Here is a 15,257-nt window from a genome sequence, read left to right on the forward strand (position 1 = left end):
TTTCTTCATACATGAAAAAAAAAGAAAATCTTTTTTTTAACATTCTCTCATTTTATTTATTTATTTATTTATTATTTTTACCCTACCCTCTGGCTCTACCACCACTGCTGTCTCAGCCCAATAAACTCTTGTTTATTTATTTACAAGGTCATGGGAGTTTAGTTTCATCTTGGCCCTCGTCCCGACCAAGGAGAAACTTTGCCGGGTCAGTGTCAGAATTATCATCAAGGCATGGGGCTCGTTGTGGGTGAAGGCCATACATGACCACCCACGTCATTTTCCGGGTAGCATGATAGAGAGAGAGTATGTTAAAGATAATTAACACGGGACTCGAATTTGGGAAAAACTCGGCAGAATTAGTGTTCAATTACTTGCGAAGTTCGGTGGCTTCAATTTTTGACAGGCGACCCAAAGTGACGATGAAGGGTTAGATCCAAGATGGGTTTAGATTCCATCATTATAATTATTGATGGTAGATAAATTTAGGTGTGGATGTCAGTGATGGATTATTTACTTTTCAATTTTAAAAATAATTTTAAATAAAAACATTAATTTTTTTAAAAATAAAGTTTGAATTGCATTCCCATTCTCCAAGTGAGAGGATTTTTACCCAGTTTTTTCATGGGAATTTCCGAAGACTTTTCTTCCACTTTCCTGGAAAGAGGTTTAGAACAAAATTATAAATGAGATATTTTAAAATATTTAAGAAATATTTTTTTATTAATTTTTTTATGTATACCTAACAAGTAAAGTCTTGAACAATTTTATTTTATATTTGAAATCTTTTTATCAAGAGTGAAGATAATTTTTATTTTAAAAAGTATTTATTCTTGGCTCGGCCGGCTCTTACCCTTCCAATCCGATTCGTGCTTATGTTGAACTTGCCGCAACAATGCTTCTTAATTAGAGGATACGCCGTATCTTTTAACAAATCTAATTCGGCAAGATATGATTGATTACTCGGTATAAAATGTGATCATTTCAGAGTTGAGATACGGTTTATTAAAATATTTTTCATAACAGATCCCATAATCCACTTCCCCTGATGCTTGTATGATTTATAAAATAATTTATTTTTGATATTAATATATTAAAATGATATAAAAATAAAATAAAATTTTTTTTTTAAAAAAATATTTTTAAAATACAAAAACAAGCTGAATTTAAACTATGTTTTTTCTCGGAGAATTGTGTCTATTTTGGAACAAACGTTTCGAAAGTGAAACAGGAACAAAGTAGGGAATCAATGCACTGGTAATTGTATTTTTCCTTAATTTCCAAGTAGATGTCTGGCAATACTTGTATCATTGCTCACTCCTTGTCATCTTCAAAGAAACATCTCTGCTCGCTCCTATGCCGTTGCTTACTCCTTCCTCATTTTCAAAGAACAATCCCTGCTTGCTTCTATGCAGATTCAAAACAATCATATCAATTTAATAATTTAAAATTAAATATAATAAGGTTTTAAAAATAATTTTATGAGTTTAAAAAATAAAATTTAAACTCATACCAGCTTTATGCTTAATTTTTCATTAATTATAATAAAATGATAAAATTTATACTCGTGACTGCTTGATCAATAAGACTTTTATATTATTTTTAAAAATCAACTTAACGCAATAACTTAAATTATTAGATAAGATTAAATAATAACTTTATAAAATCTCAAATATAATTTTATCTTATTCTCTAATAACAAGATATTTCAAGGAAATACTCTCGACTTGTACAAATTCTTCATTTGATTAAACAAATTGACTGGATCTGAATTTTTTTTACAAGGAAATCTATGTATGATTGAGTTATCTTACTCTAATCCCAGATTATAAACCAAATCCAAGTCAATAATAATGCTCACAATGAAATAGATATGATCCTGCTGGGTTTTCAAAGCTTCGACAGTGGACCGACTTCCCGAAAGAACAAGGATACATAACTAATTGATTTGAAGTTTACTCGTTTGGACCAAAATAGGGAAAATAACAAATTAAACAAACATTGACCCCGTGACAATCACCTGCCAGATGCTTTCAAGCCTTTTATTTTCTCTTTTAAATTATTGATAATTCCAAAAAAAAAAAAACAGAAGCTTGGACACATTGTGATTGACCTGCGGGTATTTTTCAACCATGATATATACGGATATATTCTTTTATCCTATGGTAAAAATACAACTGAGTTAGTTTTTGCACACTGAGTCTATCCTTTTTGGTTTTCTTTTTAAAAAAGGAAAGAGTCCTGGCTGGCTAGATGATGATTATGGCACCACCCATAAATCAATACTTAAGGAATCCCTTGAATGTATATATATTGAGGTGACAAATAATCCAATATCCGCATATTAAACCAACAATGGCATCATATGGGATGAAGACCTGGGCCATGCACGAGGCTTGAGCCATCCAATCTTGTGTATGCTTTCCTTCGTTCTTTTGTTTTTGTTGTTGTTTGTTTATATATATATATATATATATATATATATATATATATATATATATATATAAATTAATTAATTAATTGCAACCTCCAATATCATCTTATTTAATTATGACCCATAATTAGAGAGGGACGGTGCAAAATTTAGGATAAAAAACACTTGACATCCTCTAACATGGAGGGGGTGTAAACTCGCTTTTTAATTGGAGTTTTTAAATTTTATTTATTTTTTAAATATTTTGATATATTGATATAAAAAATATTTTTTTTAAAAAATAAAAAAATAATATTATTTCAATAAATTTTTAAATAAAAAACACTTAAAATAATCACCTCCACTCACCACTCTCATGAGCACCCCTAAATTGTGTTAGTTTATAACCTAGAGATTTAATTTTAAGGGGACAATGTGGTAATTAAAGAGGCATTTATTTTTAACATTTTGAGTTTGAAGATAGAAGTTGGAATAATTTGTTAAATTTCTTTAAATGTACCGTATTGATATAAAATACATGTTTTTAAAATCGTTTCATAAAAGATTTAATCTCAGCTAGCAAGCTTAAAAAAAAAGATTTAACACCCCTAAATTTCTTGTGCAAAAAAATTATTTATCCTTTTTAAAAAAAGAAAACAAAAGGCAAGTTGAATTCTTTTCAACAAATGCACCCGTGGATTTCTTTCACTTTGTGATTTTGTTGGATATATATATATATATATATTTAAATTATACACATTAAAATTATTAAAAAATACTGAAATAATTAATTTAATATATTTTTAAAACACATAAAAAATTTAAAATAAATTAACACATCCTCATACACTATACTCTTATTTATAGGAGTAAAAAATATGTAAAAGAATCTTGAAGGGTAGGTCAACTAGTCTGACTTTGAGTTTGCTCCCCAATTATCACGAGTTTGAGTATTTTTAGAATTACTAAAGGCTTATATATTTGTTAACTTCAGAGTCCTATGAATTAATCAAGATACAAAGAAACTCAATATATATATATATATATATATATATATATATAAAAAGAGTAATAACTCATATCACAGAGTAATAACTCATATCACACACCACACGTGCATACCTACTTCTACAACACGTACTCAAATCAATAATTTAAAACGGCTATCTAACATGGTCCCCGTCTCTTTCTCTTGTGCCTCTTTACATTTCTAAAAATGTATTTTCCTTGCTATACAAATGTAGATTCATAAATTGTTTTCATAACAAATTTTATATTTCTTTACAAGTAAAATTATAATTTTTTATATATCTAATAATTCTACCAGCTTAAACTTTAGTTTATGAATTCAAACCAAGGAATTTAATTAAAAAAATATTATGTACTTAATTATACAACTACAAAGCATGTGATTACTATCTTATGATAAAAGATATAAGGAAAAAAATGACATGCTCTCCTTATCTCTTATTGTAAAACAAGGAAATTGATTCTAAAACTATTATGAATTCATATTTATTTTATATTATTGTTTTCGTGTCTTTAATTATATTTTTATTTTTTTTGCATGTTTTCTATCTTGAAAAACTAACCAAAAATGTTTTTTTTACTTAAGTCCTATTTGTTTTGGCATTTTAAAAATGTTTTTGAAAATTTTATTTTTTTAATTATTTTTTTTTCAAAATAATATATTTTTTTGATGTTTTTAGATTATTTTGATATGCTGATATTAAAAATAATTTTTAAAAAATAAAATAAATTTTATTTTGATGCATTTTCAAGTGAAAAACACTTTGAAAAACAACCACAATTATATTCTCAAACATCCCATGAGAATACTAAAATAATAATAATTTTTATTATTTTTTACATTACCACAACAAAACCATAAAAAAAACTAAAAATCATTAATTTTATATTTTATCAAATAAAATATATTAAAAAAATATAAATTACCACATTGCGAAACACTCAATTTAAAGTTAGGTGTGGTAGGGAAATGATGATGGCGTGGTTAATTTGGTAATAACACAGAGGTAAGCAGGAGATGAAACATCAGCGTCGGTGATGGAAGGGAAGGGAATGGAATGGAATGGAATGAAAGAAAGTCAGCTGGACTAACAGGTGAGCCTTGAATGAGAGAGAGAGAGAACCAAGCAGAAAAAATAAAAAAAAGATATTTAAGAACCAACCCAAAAAAAATGGGACCCACAAATTTGTCCCCTGCTTAGTTTGCACTAATCTAGGCTGTGGGCCCACTTTAACTCTGCCTCCTCACATCTAGCAATTCAGACAACACCTTAATCCTCTTTTCTTTGATCCCTAACCCACAGACCAAAACCCCATGTCCCCCTCTCCTTACTAATCTCTTCAAATTCCATACCTGCCCTTAATTATTTTATTCCTCCTTTGCCCAGTCACCATCCAATGTTAAAGTCACCCATGGTAGCAGTTCAATCTCCCACCATGTCACCAATTCGCGGTGAACGGTCAGCTCAGCACGGGGTAGAAATGGAAATCTAATCCAATCATTGATTGACTGATGTTTTTTTCTCTACTGGGTGGGTGTTTGTATCATGTTTTTTTAAAAATATTTTTAATTAAAAATAAATTCAAATAATTGTTTTTATTTTTTTATTTTTAATATCAACATATTAAAACTAAAATCTAAAAATATAAAAAACAAAAATTTAATTTTTTTTAAAAATATATATAACAGAAAAACAAACACTTATTTACCAACTGAAGTAATAATATTGTTTTGTTTTTTTTACTGTTACCTGTTATTAACCGTGTATATAAACATATATTGAAAAAAAATCACAATGGACAGAAAACTGATAAAATCCAAATCTAGCAAGAATTTACTTGTGTGTGTATTTAAACACTTTTATTCGAAATAAATATTAAAATGAAAAGGTAATGCTCAACCCAACACATCTGATTAATTTTATAAATTTATTATATTTTTAATTAATTTTTTTAAAAAATATCAGGTCATTAAATAAATGTGCACATGTGTGATGCATTAGCAAAATCTACCAAAGCAATATATCTGCAAGGGGGATGTTGTTTTAATTTTTTAAATTAAAATAATATTATTTTGAATTTATTATTAAAAAAAATTAATTTAAGTTTTGATTATTTTATTCAAGTAAATATGAAATTGAATTTTTTAAACACTTGACTAGATTAGAGGATAGATAAACATCGGGCGTGTTTAATAATAGTAGGATATATTTTTATTATTTTGCTTGTTAGATATTAAATTTGAACTTTTTTTTTATTAATTTTTTTTATTTTAAATTATTTTTGGATTATTTTGATGTATTAATATTAAGAATAAATTTTAAAAAATTAAAAAATATTATTTTAATAAATTATTGCAAAACTTGTTTTTAAACTTGAAACAAAATACTATTTTATAAATAAACTGTTTGTTTTTTATTTTAAAAGTGTTTTTAAATTTTATTTATTTATTTATTTTAAATTAATTTGTTTTTAATTTTTTTAATTTTTTTTAATATATTGATATTAAAAATAATTTTTTAAAAATAAAAAATATTATTTTAATATATTTTAAAATACTGTAAAAAAAAAAAAAAAACCCGACGCTGTCAGAAACTTAAAGTTAGTTGCTTTAGCCTTTTCAAATTGCTAGTATTTTTTAATTGCAGTCAATTCAAACTTTTACAGAAAACTAAGTGAAGCAATAGTTTCTTGCCACGTTTCCATATATTCCAAGAAAGGGCCATGTGGGTATCTTCTGGACTTTGGTTACGTCTTGTCACGCACGTATCGTGATCGTGGTTAGGTGAAGATAAGGATGCCACGGGATCACGTCATACAGGGTACGAATGACGTCATTTATATGTTTTTGAACAAATTAACTTTAATGAATGATTATCCAGAACTAGCAATTAGTAATTTTGTGTATTCGAAATTATAGGAGATGTTGTTTTGTAAAATGTTTTTTATTTTAAAATATATTAAAATAATATTTTATATTTTTTTAAAAATATATTAAAACAATAAAAAGTATAACAAAATAATTTAAAGTTTTAGAAAATAAAAAATTTCATAAACGTGGCTAGACCGTAATGTTAAATAGAGCCCGCAAAAAAAAACCAATTTATTACTAATTTAATTTTATAAGTGCTAGTGTTATAAATAATTTAATCCGAGGAGATAATTCTTTGAATTAATAATAAATATAATTACAATCAATATAGTTCATAGACTTTTGGAAATCAATCAAACTTAGATTAATTACTGGAATCTTATTGTCCCACCAATCCTTGATCAGCTGCACAACAGCAAATTTAACTTTTAATCTAAATGTTAAACCAATGTAATTTTGCCAGCGCAGCCTTATCTTCAATCACCCTCAATTTTACACTATAATAATAATAATAATAATACGACAATCACATGAATATATAGACAATGCTCTCCAGCGACACAATGTTGGCCTTTAAAATTTTAGGAAAGAATTCATAAAAAAATAATAAATAATTAATGAGGGTGTTTTCATGGTAAGCTCCCTCCTGGAAAGAATAATGACAATGGCGGCAATCCTCATTGGTGGGAGGAAAATTGAACCTCAAAAAAGGAAGACAGGAGGGCGTGGGGGTGATGGGGTTGCACAAGGAATGATGTAGAGAGGATAGAGGACAGGAACATTAATTGACAATAATCTCTAGTTAATTGATTTAATATTTTTGAAATTAATTTTAGTGATTCGGAGATAAGTACTGGCACGAATGCTTTACACTTCAGGTCAATAAAATGAGACTTTTATTTGCATAAATATATACTTTGATTTTTAAGTGGGTGGATTGGTGGGGAAAGAGTGAGACCAGGTCATAAAGATGGAGAAAATTTCACAAAAATATGGACCCCCGTTTATACCATGCCCCCCCATGTGTAATATTTCTTGCTCATGGACGGCCTTACTTTATTTTCAGTACTGGGACACAAGAAAAGCCTGCTGCATTCTTGTATGAACGAGGAAACTCCTCGCAAATTCACTGCTAAGACGCTTCCCCGTGGATCTGGTTTACTTTTTCCACCACTAGCTTTTTCCTGTTTGTGTTTTTATCCAGTCAAGTTCATTGTTTTACTAGCTAGTAGGGCCTCTCATTCTTGTTGGCCTCCAAAAAAAAGAAAAAGGACTTTTGTACAAGTTCTAGTCAGGACAAAATTATATTCTCGTTGAAATTTGAGAGTCCAAGACGTGTTGATGAAATGCATGCATCTGTTGATAAGCATTAAAATTTTCAAATGTGAATGAAAGAAAAGAGTGCGTGTGTGGCAGTTCATGTCAAATTTCTTATACGAGAGGGCACTGGTGATGATGACATCGATTGATTTTCAACGTTTATAGTTAAATGATTCTGAATGTTAGTAAGTGAAATACTGTTTATGGTTAATTTAAAGTATTTTTTATTTAAAAATATATTAAAATAATATTTTAATATCTAAGTACTGTCCCGATTTTTTTTCCAAATCCAAAACCTTGTTTTGGTGAACTTTCAAGTAAGATGCAGATCAGCAATGTCAATAATTGTCGCCATGAAGTTTATTGCATCCATGCATGCACATACCATCCCTTCCAAACACAGAATTATCCCTTCGTAGAAGCTTGCTTGATTAATTTATAAACACCATATTAATTAGTTTTAGAAGCTAAAACATACTCCCAACTTCATGAACTTCAACGGCATGTATATGTAAGGTGAGAGTTATTACCAAACAGGAGTATCTCAGTGGATAAAAAAAAAAAAAAAAAACAAAGAAATCTTGCTCTACCTGGGATGAGATCACGAGACATGTAGGAACCAAACCTATAGACTTTCTGTTTATAAGAAAAAGAAGTGTTGACATTTTATGATCATCTCATGCAATGAGCTAGCTAGGGTTAACAAATCAACATCCGTCATTATTAACAACCAGAAATTACCACCTTTTTTTGGTTTAATTCGACCAGTATTCCCATGATTGTTGCATTATTAGCTGGTGTCAACTATATATATATATATATATATATATATATATATATATATATATATATATATATATATATATTCACTCTTGAGGTATTTGGTTACCTTTGCCATCACCATAAATGGTGGTGGTGAGCAGCCTAACTTGAACCACTATATAAAAAGTACAAAATTCACCCATCTAGGTATAGATAGACACCATGCGAGCAGGTGGGCATGCATGGCCTGGCTAGCTAGCTACTCCCCGTCAAGGGAAAATGGGAGGATAATTAATTAGTGTGAAAGTTTTTTTATTAAGGAAAACCAAATTGTCAAACCTCGTTATTAACACTACTGTAAATAATTTTTTCAAACTATAATTAATAACAAAAACTATCGATCTCACTAACAACTACAAACCATGATACATCCTGATATTTTAGCAGGGACGGTTTGCTATGAGTTGCTGGCTTTTGTTTACGGTCTTTATCTATGATGATATGTCTTTAGTGTAATAAGAAACAATTGGCAGGATAATATAAATTTATACACAAAGGGTGTAGCCACACGTGTGGTCAATTAGGTATCCCAACTATGCTGGAAATAATATCTTATTAGCATCTTTCTTTTTCTCCAATAAATAAAAAAATAATCACTTAAAGTTTTTTTTCAACCCCCATCACCATTACTAACAAATAGTGGGGTCTCTTTCACAAAGTTCAAACCTAGCGAGCAGGGGATTGAATTTGTCCTCTGCTGAGGAATAGTAGAGGATCGTATTTCAATGGACAGAGTTGTCTCAGCCCCACATCTCTTTGAAATCAAAGTTAAAAATACGTAATGTCAAGGTCTTTTGAGACATACATTATCATCTCAAAGCTTCCAGCTTCCAAGTGGCAAGAAAGTAATTGATGGCTTCATGTTTGTTGATCATTAATTTAGTTTATATAGTTCATTGGTTCGATAGTTCTAGCTAGGAGATAAGATAATATATATATATATATATATATATATATATATATATATATAATTTGCAGGGTTACCCATTAAGTTTATATTTGGTACAATTCTTGTAAATTTACTCAAGTTGTTTTTTACTTTTGACTCAAGTAAAAGTAGTTTGTTTGGTTAGAAATAGTTTTTGAATTTTAATTTAATTAAAAATTAAAACTTTTGACTTTTGACTTTTTAATCATGATTTATACCATATTATTATTATTTTTTTAAAAAAATGGGTCACTTAAAATTACTCTAACTCATTTTTGTTAAAAGATAATAATATTTATAAAAATCAACTTTTGAATTATGACTCAAAATAAAAAAATCATATCGAATAAACACTAAATACTTCTTATACAATATAACCTCTATAAATTAATATTTCATGAATTATTACAAACTCTAAATACTCCATATATATAATATACATACATTGACGAGGCAAGGCATGATCAAGAGATATCTAATTAATTAATTAATGCCTGTCAATAGCGAAATTAAATTGGTAGCAAGATTATCACAGGAGTATAACATGGTTTCTGATGAATGTAAACAAAAAGACCATTCAACAAACTTGGTAGAAAGAGAACAGAAAATCCGAAAAAAGAAACGTTTAGATAATGGTAGTGAAACAGATTAAACAGAGGCAGCTAGGGGCATGGCATCCAGGCGGTGTGGAAAGAGTCATAGGTCGTGGAGGAATTAATGCTTGTGGTGGGGGCGTTCTTTTGGGTTGCGAAGGAGGAAATGGGGGCATGAACACTGCCTATTCATATCCAAATCAAGAGTCTAAATTTGAAACCCTACAGCCCACCTGCTCATATTTTTCATGTGTTCAAATTTTTTAGTGGGTTTCCATCCCTTTTGGTGGTTCTGGTTGTTGAGCAGCTTGGCTTGTTCAAACTCAACTCAAATTTACGTTAAAAAAATATGAAGAAATTTAAACAATTTGACCACGCTTCTTTCTACTCTACACAAAGACAACGAATTAAACAAGCCGATCAGCAAATCATGGCCGGCCGGAATGCCATTGTTTATGAGCAAGATAGTACTGCATATGTCATCCAGTTTTTTATCAGCCCAGATACCATGTCCATATGTCAAGAATCATGTGATTAATCGGCTGCTATATATAATCACCCTTAATTAGACCTTAGTATCAGTAAACTCCAGTTGCCGATCGACATCGACCAATAATTCTCCTTCTCGAGACTAAAAAAATAAACTGAAGTTAATCCCATGTCGAGGGAGTTGTACAACAAGAACCATTTGATTGCATTTGCATGCAAAATTTAACAAATAATTGTTCAAAAGGGTAGGAGTTTTATGACACATTTTAGCTATCTGTCTTTGTCAAGGAAGGCAATCATCACCTGCTATGGTTACTGGGACATCACACATGATAAATTTTTAAATCCCACCGCCCTACACATGCTTCTTACATAAGTAGTGACTTCACTTCTAGGTTAGGTTTCTCATTTTCAGACCTGAATTTAGTGACATATCGAACTTTTTAATCATCTAAGCTCAAACTCTGCCTAAATTGCATTTGGTTTGGGGTAGAAGGGGTGAGATAGGGAAAGTTCATGCAATTGTACGTATGCTTATGAGTATAATGCTTTGTATTATACCATCTTAGTTGGGTTTAATTAATGATCTGCGCTGTTAAAAAAGATAAGGATATGTGCAGGATCGAAGAGATACATTAACCAAAAAAAGTAACAAAAAATAATAATATTGTTTGTTAAATGACATGTGAATGATATGGCCATTATAAGTTTTGATATTATATATTATTTTTTAAATAAATCCAAATTTAAATTTGAATTAATTTTGAGGGTAAAAACTCAAACAAAGTTTAACACGATTTCTCCACTTCTTTTAATTAACTTTTTTTTTGGTGTAAAAACATGCATGTTATAGTTGCTTTGGGTTGATTATTGATTTAAAATAAAAATTCAAGAACAGCTATTTATTTTCCCAATAAATTAAAAATAAATTAAAATAAATTAATTATCACTATAATTTCTAGCAGTGAACTCCTTTTTATTATGTAACTACAGAATTAAAAAAAAAACTATCATTAATCCTTTTGTAATTAGTCTAATAAGTAGCTTCCTATATATATACAATAAGTTTTAAACCTGGAAATTAATTGGTGTTTATAAAGTTTAAATGTCTGCTACGGTTATTTGATTCTATATAGTTGTGCACATTTAATTATTAATTAAGTATTATTAGTTGTTTTTTTTTTTTTTAAATATGTATCAATATTTTATTAATTAAAAGAAAACTTTTTGAAAGCTTGATCTTCCACAGTAACTTGGTACATGACTGGTAGGAGACTTTCATTGGCTGTGCTTCATGTCTAATAATTAACCATTTAGTAGTTGATTAAGAATTTGAAATTAAAAGATTTGTTTTCTATTTAGTTTTATGTTTGAGTTTTGTAGTTGTTAATATAATAGTTATTGAAGGCTTATATAGTTGTTAATTTTAGAATTTATGAAATTAGTCAAAATATACACAAGTTAAGCTAAAAAAGTATATTAATAATAATAATAATAAAAATGTGGAGTCTAGCCTTCCTAATTATTTCTGCTTGTGTTATACGGTTTACGTAAATCAGGCAGCTCCTGATCATGGAGCAGCTGTCTTTTCTTGTGTATGTAGAATTGCAAACTACGCTTAAGCATGCTTATAATAAATAATATAATTGACAAAAAAAGATAGGTTTCCCACAAAATATGCAAAGAAACTTCTACTTAAATTGACGTGATGATGATGGGAAATTGATCCTTTACCAGATGTATAATATATAGTAATTATGAAATCACTATCATTTTATTATGGTCATATCATTTAATTTGTTTGCTCATTATTTAATAAAAGCAAAATTTTAGTTTTAATTAAGATATAAACTAATCTAAAAATATTTTTTATCATAGAATGAATTTTTTTTCTATTGATCAGTATGCAAATTTCTTATTATTATCATATGGAATCTCTTAATATCATGATGTTGGCTTGATGGTTCAGGAATAGTCTCTTTTCTTAGTCATGGGAATTTAAATATATATCAAGATTAATTTAAGTGAAATTATTATAATTTTGTTGATTTTGATGTGAATGATGTTCATACCAGAAAGGAGTGGATATATATATATATATATATATATATATATATTGAGCCCCTTTATAAGTATTTGCGTGCTTTGTTGTACAATATCTCATGAAGTTTACGCAAAGCATACAACCTAATATACAAATTTAATAAACAACATGAAATTGAAAAGCTCATTCGAAGATAATTTGATAATTGAAAGAAAAGTTTCCATTACTAAAAAATGGATAACATGAATCTACAATAAGGGTGGATTACCATTCAATGTATTTTGTACCAAAGAAAATTTTCCATCTATATACTAGGCGCGTGCTCACTCTAATATAGTTATATTGGCTATGAAAAAAATATTATTAATCAGGTTTACCGAAGTTAATTCGATTATTTTTTTAACATGAACATCAATCAAGTTAGATTTCTTATTGAAATGAGTAGGAATTAATTAATTGTTTTAATTATTTTTTTTTAAATAATATCATTTAAACTTTTTGTATGAAAAACTCTTAAAATGATATAGTTATGGATGGATAAACTCAACCCGTGTAAAGTAAGGTATTGTTTGGGAACGTGGTGCAAATCACGTTCCATAAAAAATGAGATTTTTTTTTTGCTAAAATTTAAAAAATAAATTTTGGATAAAACCCGGTTTAGCTCGGTTTTTTTCCTGTTTAACTCGTTTTTTTTTCAGGTTTTTTTGTTTGGGTTCAGTTCGGTTTGATTTTTTTTTGTTTCAGGTTTATAAAACCGAAACCGAACCGATCAGTTTTTTAAAAATTTAATCGGTTTAATCAGTTTTTTTTACTGTTTAGTTTTTTAATTATTTTTTTAGTTTTTTCAATTTAATTAATTTTTTTTTTATTCACCCCTACATTCGCATCTTCATTTGTGTGGACGTGTGCACTTACCCGCTCTCTCTTGACCTCCTCAAAGACAAGACACACATTTACTCATCTTGTTTGTTTGAAAGTCTCTGGGGGCTTTTCTTTGCCGAGAATGGAAGTATACACGTGGCACAACAAGTCTTTTCCGTCGACAAGAATTAATAGCTAGAAGGGGAAAAAATGTAAACGTTCATGCACCCACGATTTAATATTTGATTGTTAGGGGACGGTGATGATTTCTTTTTCTTTTTTTTTTTAAAAAAAGTTATGTTTGAATTAGGAATTGAAGAGTAAACAAATTATTAATCTCTCCTCCGTCCACGAGGATGTTGTGGAGACACAGTTGTTACGTGTTTCTTGCTGAGAGTGTGAATCGAAGGAAAACACCTACGGTGTAACTACATCAAGTTCATTCGTTTTTGGTGATGAACTTTTCACATCTCAAATTTCTCATTACACGAAAACAAAAGTGTGTGTGTGTGTCTATATATATATATACTGAAAGAAGAGAAAAAAACGAGAGCGTATTGGGCTCTCACAGAGCTAAGAGGGCAGCCCATGGCCCATTACTCCAAAATTTAAATTAATCAAAACCCATTCAATTAATTAACTCGTTAGAGTATTAAAAGATCACCCCTGGTTTAAATGGATGTTGAAGAAGTAATTAGTGATTTTCTAATAATTATTTTATAGATTCTTTTTAAAGAAATAAAGATATATAATTAAGAGAGATAAATTCTTGATGAATATATTCTTATAACTTTTGGTGTAACTTGTTAGAGTATTAAAAGATCATCCATGGGAGAATAATTTTACGATGTTCATGAAATAATTAGTAATTTTTTATTAGTTATTTTATAGATCCATTTTAAATAAATAAAAATATATAATTAAAAGAGAAATTCCAGGTGAGTATATTTTTATAATTTTTGGTGAGTCATGAATTTTATATTTTATGTTTTTATTTTATGTCTAATTTTTTTAAAAAAATTAATAAAATAACTAATAAAATATCACTTATTAATTCTCTCTCTCTCTCTCTCTCTCTCTCTCTCTCTATATATATATATATATATATATATATATATATATATATATAAAAGTTATAAAATTCACTCAAACAAGTAACACGGGTCGGTTGTTGAGGTGAAAAGACTGTTTATTCAACTTTTGCAACTTCAAATAGACTATAACATATACGCAACTTAATAATTATTTTTTTTGTTTCAAAAGTTTTAGAGTCAGTCTGGCAAGCAAGGGCTCTTTTTTATGATTTCTCCCCAAAATTCAATGAAAAGGTGTTTTGTGAAGTCTCAAGAACTACTATAAAAGTTATTTGAAAGTCAAAAGTGAGGAATCACAATATAAATTCTTCTGACCGTTGAGTGTATTATAAAAGTATTTTAAGGTCAAATATTTTTTTATACCCATAACAGTAACAATTAACAACCATGATCATAATTAAAGGGACATCTCGTAAATCATACATGGATTATTCAAGTTTTGTTAAACATGGATCTATATTAATGAATTATATTAAATTTTTTTTTTTAAAATAAAACATTCAAAGTCTTTTATTTATAATAGTTAATTAATATTATAGAAACAATAAAATTTTATTGTTTAGTTTATAGAGGAATTATCGAGCATTATATTACATGTTTTATGTTTATTGAATCAATTATAAAAATAGAAAGCCGAAATCTAGAGTTCAAAAAAATAATTTGAAAAACAACCCATTGGGCTCTGTTGTTTCAAACACCATTTGTAAAAGGCCACAAATTATTCTTTTGGCCCATAAAAAACCCAAATTGCAACAAGAATTGACTCAACGATGTCGTTTTATATCCGAAAGACAG

The sequence above is a fragment of the Populus trichocarpa genome, chromosome 15 (genome assembly GCF_000002775.5).
Source record: "Populus trichocarpa isolate Nisqually-1 chromosome 15, P.trichocarpa_v4.1, whole genome shotgun sequence".
In the NCBI taxonomy this organism is placed as follows: Eukaryota; Viridiplantae; Streptophyta; class Magnoliopsida; order Malpighiales; family Salicaceae; genus Populus; species Populus trichocarpa.